Genomic DNA, 6,835 nt, shown 5'->3' with positions numbered 1-6,835 from the left:
AAAAAAAAAAAAAAAAAGCTAAGCAGGATAGAGGTTGGTGCTTACTCCAAGACACACAGCAGGGAATGGGACATGGCAGGACTTTTAAGTTCCAATTCAGTTAAGAACTGTCAGAATCTTTTCTTAAAACATAAGTTCACTACTTCTGCTTAACAATATTATAGGGAAAACCATTAAAGATTGTTAAGCAGAAGTAGTGAATGTAATGTGTTTTAAAAGAACCAATATGCTTACTCATTAGCCAGACACTCAAGGCCCTTCACAGTCTAAAACCTACCTTGCAGATTGTTTAGCATAAACTCAGAATTTTTTATAAGATGGTATCTTTACCAAGGATCTGGGATGCCTGAATCCTGCCTTTACCATCAGCCAACTAGGGTGCATTTCTTGATAAGCTAGTAACATAAAACAAATGTACTTTATTCCCCCATTATCCACAGGGGATATATTCCAAGACCCCCAATGGATGCCTGAGGCTGTGGATGCTACCAAACTCTATATACCACTGTGTTTTTTCCTATTATACATACCTATGATAAAATTTAATTTATAAATTAGGCACAGTAAGAGATCAACAACAATAAGCTCATAGAAAAATTATAACAATATACTTCTATAGACATAAAAAATAAGGGTGACTGGAACACAAGCACTGCAATATTGCAGAAGTCCATCTCATAACTGAGATGGTCTCTAAGTGACTAATGGGCATGTAGTGTCTATAGCACAGACATGCTGGACAAAGGAGTGTTTCACATCCTGGGTGGGATGAGGTGGGGTGGTGAGAGATTTTGTCATACTACTTAGAAGAGTATACAATGTAAAAACTCTGAATTGTTCATTTCTAGAGTTTTCCATTTAATATTTCAGACCTGAATTGTCCACAGGTAACTAAAACCACAAAAAGGAAAACTGCAGATAGTTGGGCGACTACTGTAAATAGAAAGCCAACTGCGACTTTAAGCTGTACCTGGCAGACACTGCAAGACACCTCTTTAAAAAGCTCTCCATAAAGCCTTTCTAGTCCAAATACCGCTCTCCCTGGCAGGACTTTTCAGGAATCTAGATCTATTTCATTCTCAGTACCTGAGCAGCTGGTTGTTGCTGGTGAGATGTAGACCAAGGGAGGTAGGGCCAGGAGAGTGTATTGATGGGGTGAATTAAGAAGATACAGGAAAAGTTTCTGAGGCGTTAGTCCACATTAAGTTTGATGACTGGCTGTGTCATTCACTAAGGCAGGAAGAGTGGGGAAAGAGCCAGTTCAGAGTGGGAGAGGAGGCATCGGGCTAGGAATCAAGGTATTTGTTTTGGCCAAGTTAATTTTCAGATGTTTAACGACTATCAAGAAAAAATCCAAGCGACTATTCAAATATACGAGTTTGGAGTCATGGAAAAGGCCAGCATTTTAGCCATAAATATGGAAATCATCAGTAGGTTTCAGAAAGAAAGAATAAAGACTCTCCTTGGTCAGGGAGATCAAGTAAGGCTCCTCTGAGGCCTCTTCTCAGGTAGGCCTCAGACTAGGCCTATGAGAACTTCAGTTCTCACCACCACCAACTTTGTCCATTCCCACGCTCGGAGGCTTGAGCAAATACCAGTATAGCTCCTAACAGCTCAGGACCACATCCTTAGGATAAGGACGCCAGCCCCACTTAAGTCCTTGTCTGAGAAAGCTCAATGCTGACAAAATAATTTACTCTTCACTCCAGCCAAAACCTGAATTTAGGCCCCTGACCTCCATTTTCTTAGAGCATTTACTTTACAAAACTAGCAACTATAAATCTTTTCCCTGCCTTTTTGTGACATAAATCTTCTACCACGCTGAAATGTCTCCTCAGGGACCTAGGAGCCATCTCTTTGATAGGCCAGCGTTGAGGGAGACAGCTCTCCTGTATCAGTTCCTGAGCCCACCCACCCTCAGGAACTGAGACAGGAGAGCTATGTCCCCGAACGTTGCTCTAATTTACAAAAGAGCTTTATCCCACCTTGCTCCAATTTACAAAACTGCCTCTTGTCCTAAACATATGAGAAATTTGTTTTGTCTTCAGATAACCACCAGTTAACAAACCCAGGTTGCTAATCACATAGACCAATCCCTCTTACATCCTTCAGTACATTTCCTTTAGCATACCCCAGCTAACAAACTATCCTAAGGGAAAATTAAGAAAACAATCTTATTTACATCTGTAACAGAAAATAAAATACTTAGGAATTAACTAGAGAGGTAAAATACCTATTTAATAAAAGTTCTGAGACACTGATGAAGTAAACTAAAAAAGAATCAAATAAATGGAGAAATATTCTTCATGAATTGAAATAATATTAAGATGTCCATATTACACAAAGTAATCTACAGATTCAGTGCAATCCCTATGTGAATCCTTGTGGCATTTTTTTACAGAGATAGAACAAACAATCCTAAAATTCATGTGGAACCACAAAAGATCCCAGATAGCCAAAGCAATCTCGAGAAGAACAAAGCTGGAGCCATCACACTTCCTGTCTACAAAGTATATTACAAAGCTGTAATAAACAAGTATGAGGTGGCATAAAAACAGACACAAACCAAGGAACAGAATACAAAGCCCAGAAACAAATGTACAAATTAATGGTCAGCTGATCTTTTAAAAGAATACTAAGAACATACAATGGGGAAAGGATAGGCTCTTCAACAAACGATGTTTGGAAAACTGGATATCCACATTGAAAAAAAAAGAAAGAATTTAGGCCTATATCTCACACCATACACAAAAGTCAACTCAAAATGGGTTAAAGACTTAGACATAAAACTTGACACTGTACTAGAAGAAAATATATGAAAAACTTTCTTGACATTGGTCTTGGCAATATGTTTTTGGAGCTGATCCAAAAAACAAAGGCAACAAAAGCAAAAATAAGCAAGTGGACTACATCAAATGAAAAAGCTTCTGCATACCAAAGTAAACAACAGAGTAAAAAGACAACCTACAGAATGTGAGAAAATATATGTATCTTTATATATTTTTGTTAGTATCCAAAATATATAAGGAATTCATATAACTCAATACCAAAAATGCAAATAATCTAGTTTAAAAATGGGCAAAGGACCTAAATAGACAGTTATCAAAAGAAGACTTTCAGATGGCCAACAAAGCATATTAAACAGGGTGCAACATTTGCAATCATCAGGGAGATGCAAATCAAAATCACAATGGAAATATCAACTCAAATCTGTTAGGGTGGTTAGTATCAAACAGGCAAAAAAGTGTTGGTGATGATGTATACAAAAGTGAACTCTTTTATACTTTTGGTGGGAATTTAAATTGACACAGCCATTATGGAAAACAGTATAGGGATTCCTCAAAATATTAAAAAAAGAACTGCTATGTGATCCAGCACTCCCACTTCTCTCTCTCTCTCTCTCTCTTTCTGTCTCTCTCTCTGTGTATATACACCCAGATATATATGTATATATCCTATATATATCACACATATATATTTGTGTGTGTGTATGTGTGTGTGTGTGTGTGTGTGTGTGTGTGTGTGTGTATATATATATATATATATGGTGTATATATGCACAATGAAATGTTCAGCTTATACCCACAAAAAGAAAATCCTGCCATTTGTGGCAGCATGGATGGAGCTACAAGTCATTATGCTGAGTAAATTAAGCCAGACACAGAAAAAATCTACATGATCTCACTTATATGTAAAATATAAAGTAGTCAAAACTTTAGAAGAAGAGAAGATGGACTTAAGGGAAGAAAGAATGGTGTGATGTTGGTCAAAGGATATAAAGTTTCAATTATGCAACACAAGTTCTAGAGATCTAATGTACAGCATTGGGACAGTAATTTAAAATATTGTATTGTATACATGAAAAAAGTCCTCTCACCTTTTGTTTTGTCAGAGTTGAGCTCAAGTTGCACGGAGGTCTCTCGCCTACTGCAGTAGTACTGAATAAAATCCGCCTTGCCATTTTTAACAAGTGCCCAGTGCAAAATTATTCTTATAATGCCCAAGAGTGAGCTCTAACATACCCTAACATTTAGAGGATTGCTAAAGAAGGAGGAATAAGCAAAGATGACTGAGGGAAAGTAACCAAAAATGTAGAATGAAAACTAGCAGAATGCGTAGTCATTGCTGACAAGAGGAAAATGTTGAAGTAGGAAGGATAGTAAGTGTGGAATTAGGCTGGAAGATTAACAGAGGTGTGTCCAATGGCTCAAGCAGCAATATAGAGGTCATTTGTGACTTGTTTCTATTGAATGATGTTGTGTGCCTGATTGAAAAGATGACAAGGAATGTAACCATTTTTTGAGACGTTGTCTTGGGACAGCAAATAAATAAATTGGGGGTGATATCTGGAGCAGGATGTAGAGTCTAGGGAGAGATGTTTATAGATGGGAGATTTTAGTCTGTCTTTGCATGCAGATTAGAATGCTACAGAAAAGGGAGAGAAATTGATATAGAACAAAAAGGACATATTTGCAGGAATCAAACCCTAGAAAAGGCAAGTGAGCATTGTACTAGCCCATAGATGGAGAATTTGACCTTTAACAAGGAAAAGGAACTTATTTCATTGTAACAAGAAGGAAGAGAAAGACTATGCAAGGAATTTTGTAGTTCTGATGGCAGGAAGATGAAAATATTCCCACTGGAAAGCTTTAATTATCTCAATAGAGTATAGGTGAGGTCATTGTACTAAACAGTTCTCCATGTGTCTCTTGCATTTCTGCATGTTTTGTGAGCTGAGACATTAACTACCTTTATTCTGGACTAACTTTTCAAGGATGTGGCATAGCAAACAGACTGGGAAGATACGGATAATGTTTCCCTTGGGATCCATGGGCAGACACACTTAATATCCTGTATTAAGATAATGTCTCCCTCTGGGTTATAGACAGACAGGCTTAAAGCCCATTATAAAAGAGCCAGGTTCCCTAAATTCAGGATTCCCCGGTGTAATTAAAATGCCTGCATGTGTCAGTGTCCCCTGGCCCTCTCTGCACTGCTTCAGATTTCAGGAAAGTAACATAAATGCTGGGACTCAGGTTATTGTCATTGCTGTAAGTAATAAAGTCCTTTGTGTCAGACCCAAGCATCTCACGTCTTTTGCCAGCATCCATGAAACACAGACAAACTTATAAGGTTGTAAATAAGATTAAATGTCAAACTATTTAAAGTTCTTGAGTTATCAATTGAGAGTGATGGGGGTGCATGGGAAGTTTGAGGAGAGAAGAGAAGATACCAAACAGTGGTCCTGGAGAGCAGAAAAGTCAACTGATTAGGAAAAGGTTGAATATCCATTTGAGGTTTCGTGGTCGTAAACCTGAAGTAAAATGGATCAGCTCAGTTGCATTTTTTTTGCTACAGTCACATTCAGCTGCCTCTAGTGAAGATGTGGAGAAGGCAGATGGTCATCATACTGTGGGTGGCCTAACACAGTGACTACCGTGGTGAGTGGACCCTTAGTCAATTCCTCCTGGGTTAAAAAAAGGAAGGAAGGAAGGAGCCAGCCAACAAGCAATTTGTTACTTGTGGTGAATCCCATGGAGGCATGCCTCCATCTTTGCCATCTTAGCGCACCCTGGCTGATTGCCAGCTGCTGCACCTGCATTTCTTTGCCAAGACTTCTTTGGCCAACAGAGCCCACTTTGCCCCAAACTGTGCTGCAGGGCAGGAGGAAGCATCACCCTCCCCAGGAACAATGACTGATGGAAGTTTCTCTCCCTCCGTACCTCTCTCTCACGTCTGTCTCGTGTGTGTGTGTGTGTGTGTGTGTGTGTGTGTGTGTGTGTGTGTGTATTCCACTTTTTTTCCTTGGATGAGATGACTTTGAAATGTGCATCCTACCCTGGCTCCCAAAGTCTCAGATGGCACTTCTAGTGTGAAGTGGTCTAGGCACCCACAGTGTTAACTGGCTGGATAACACACCATTCTTTGGCTGCCTTTCTTTCCTATTTATTCACTCTCCTCGCAGTGTTTTCTTCAGTTTCCAAACAAACTACATGCCCTCCAGTCCTTGTCTAAGGGTCTACTTCCAGGACAACCCAAACTCAGGCTGTTAGTTAACGTCATGTTGTTGAAAAGATTCCAGTGTGTTGTATTAATCAAAAAATGGTTATCACGTGGTTTTGCTAGAAGGTAGGGAAGGGTACCAGCTGTTGGTTTAGCACCATGACTTTTTGATTGCTTAAGGTGTTACCAACCTCGGGATACTTTTATGTCATTAGAAACCTCAGCAAACACTGAGCTCTTTAGAAGTCCTGCTTTCCTGTCTGAGGAGAGGGAGAAAATGAAATATCCTTTCACTGTAGGGTACCTGATGTATGGGGACTGAGAACCAAAGATGGGAGTCTGTGTTCCTATGGAATATTAAGGACAGTTCTGGTAGAATATTGCCTTTTGCCACATATACTGTAAAAGCTCAGTAACTATTGGGTGGGTGAGTGGATAGATGGATGGATGAATGGTAGTTAAGTTTTTTGTTTTAATCACCATAATATTAAACTGCCTATGTCAGAATGGGCATGTGCATCCTTGGAACTTCCAATCACTGAGATAAATCCTGTTTTTAAAAAATGAAGTCTAGGACCCAGGACAGGCTGATCAGTGATTTCCTGTGGTGGTGGCTGTGACACAGGGCCACTATCTTAGGGTGCCAAGCGTATTTTTTAGGGCATACACCAGAAAAGATGCCATCTCAGTCCTTGGCATTTGTGAGTTATTGGTGGCCCACGGGTCATCTCATAAGACTGATACAATATGCTCTCTTCTATTTTTTTTTTTAAGAAAAGGAGAAGTAGTTTTCAGTGATTAGGGAGTTGAGATATCTTTTTCCTCCATTGTC

This window comes from Cebus imitator, unplaced genomic scaffold (assembly GCF_001604975.1).
Source record: "Cebus imitator isolate Cc_AM_T3 unplaced genomic scaffold, Cebus_imitator-1.0 Scaffold13, whole genome shotgun sequence".
In the NCBI taxonomy this organism is placed as follows: Eukaryota; Metazoa; Chordata; class Mammalia; order Primates; family Cebidae; genus Cebus; species Cebus imitator.
The sequence above is the reverse complement of the archived record's forward strand: the minus strand, read 5'-3'. Positions refer to the sequence as shown.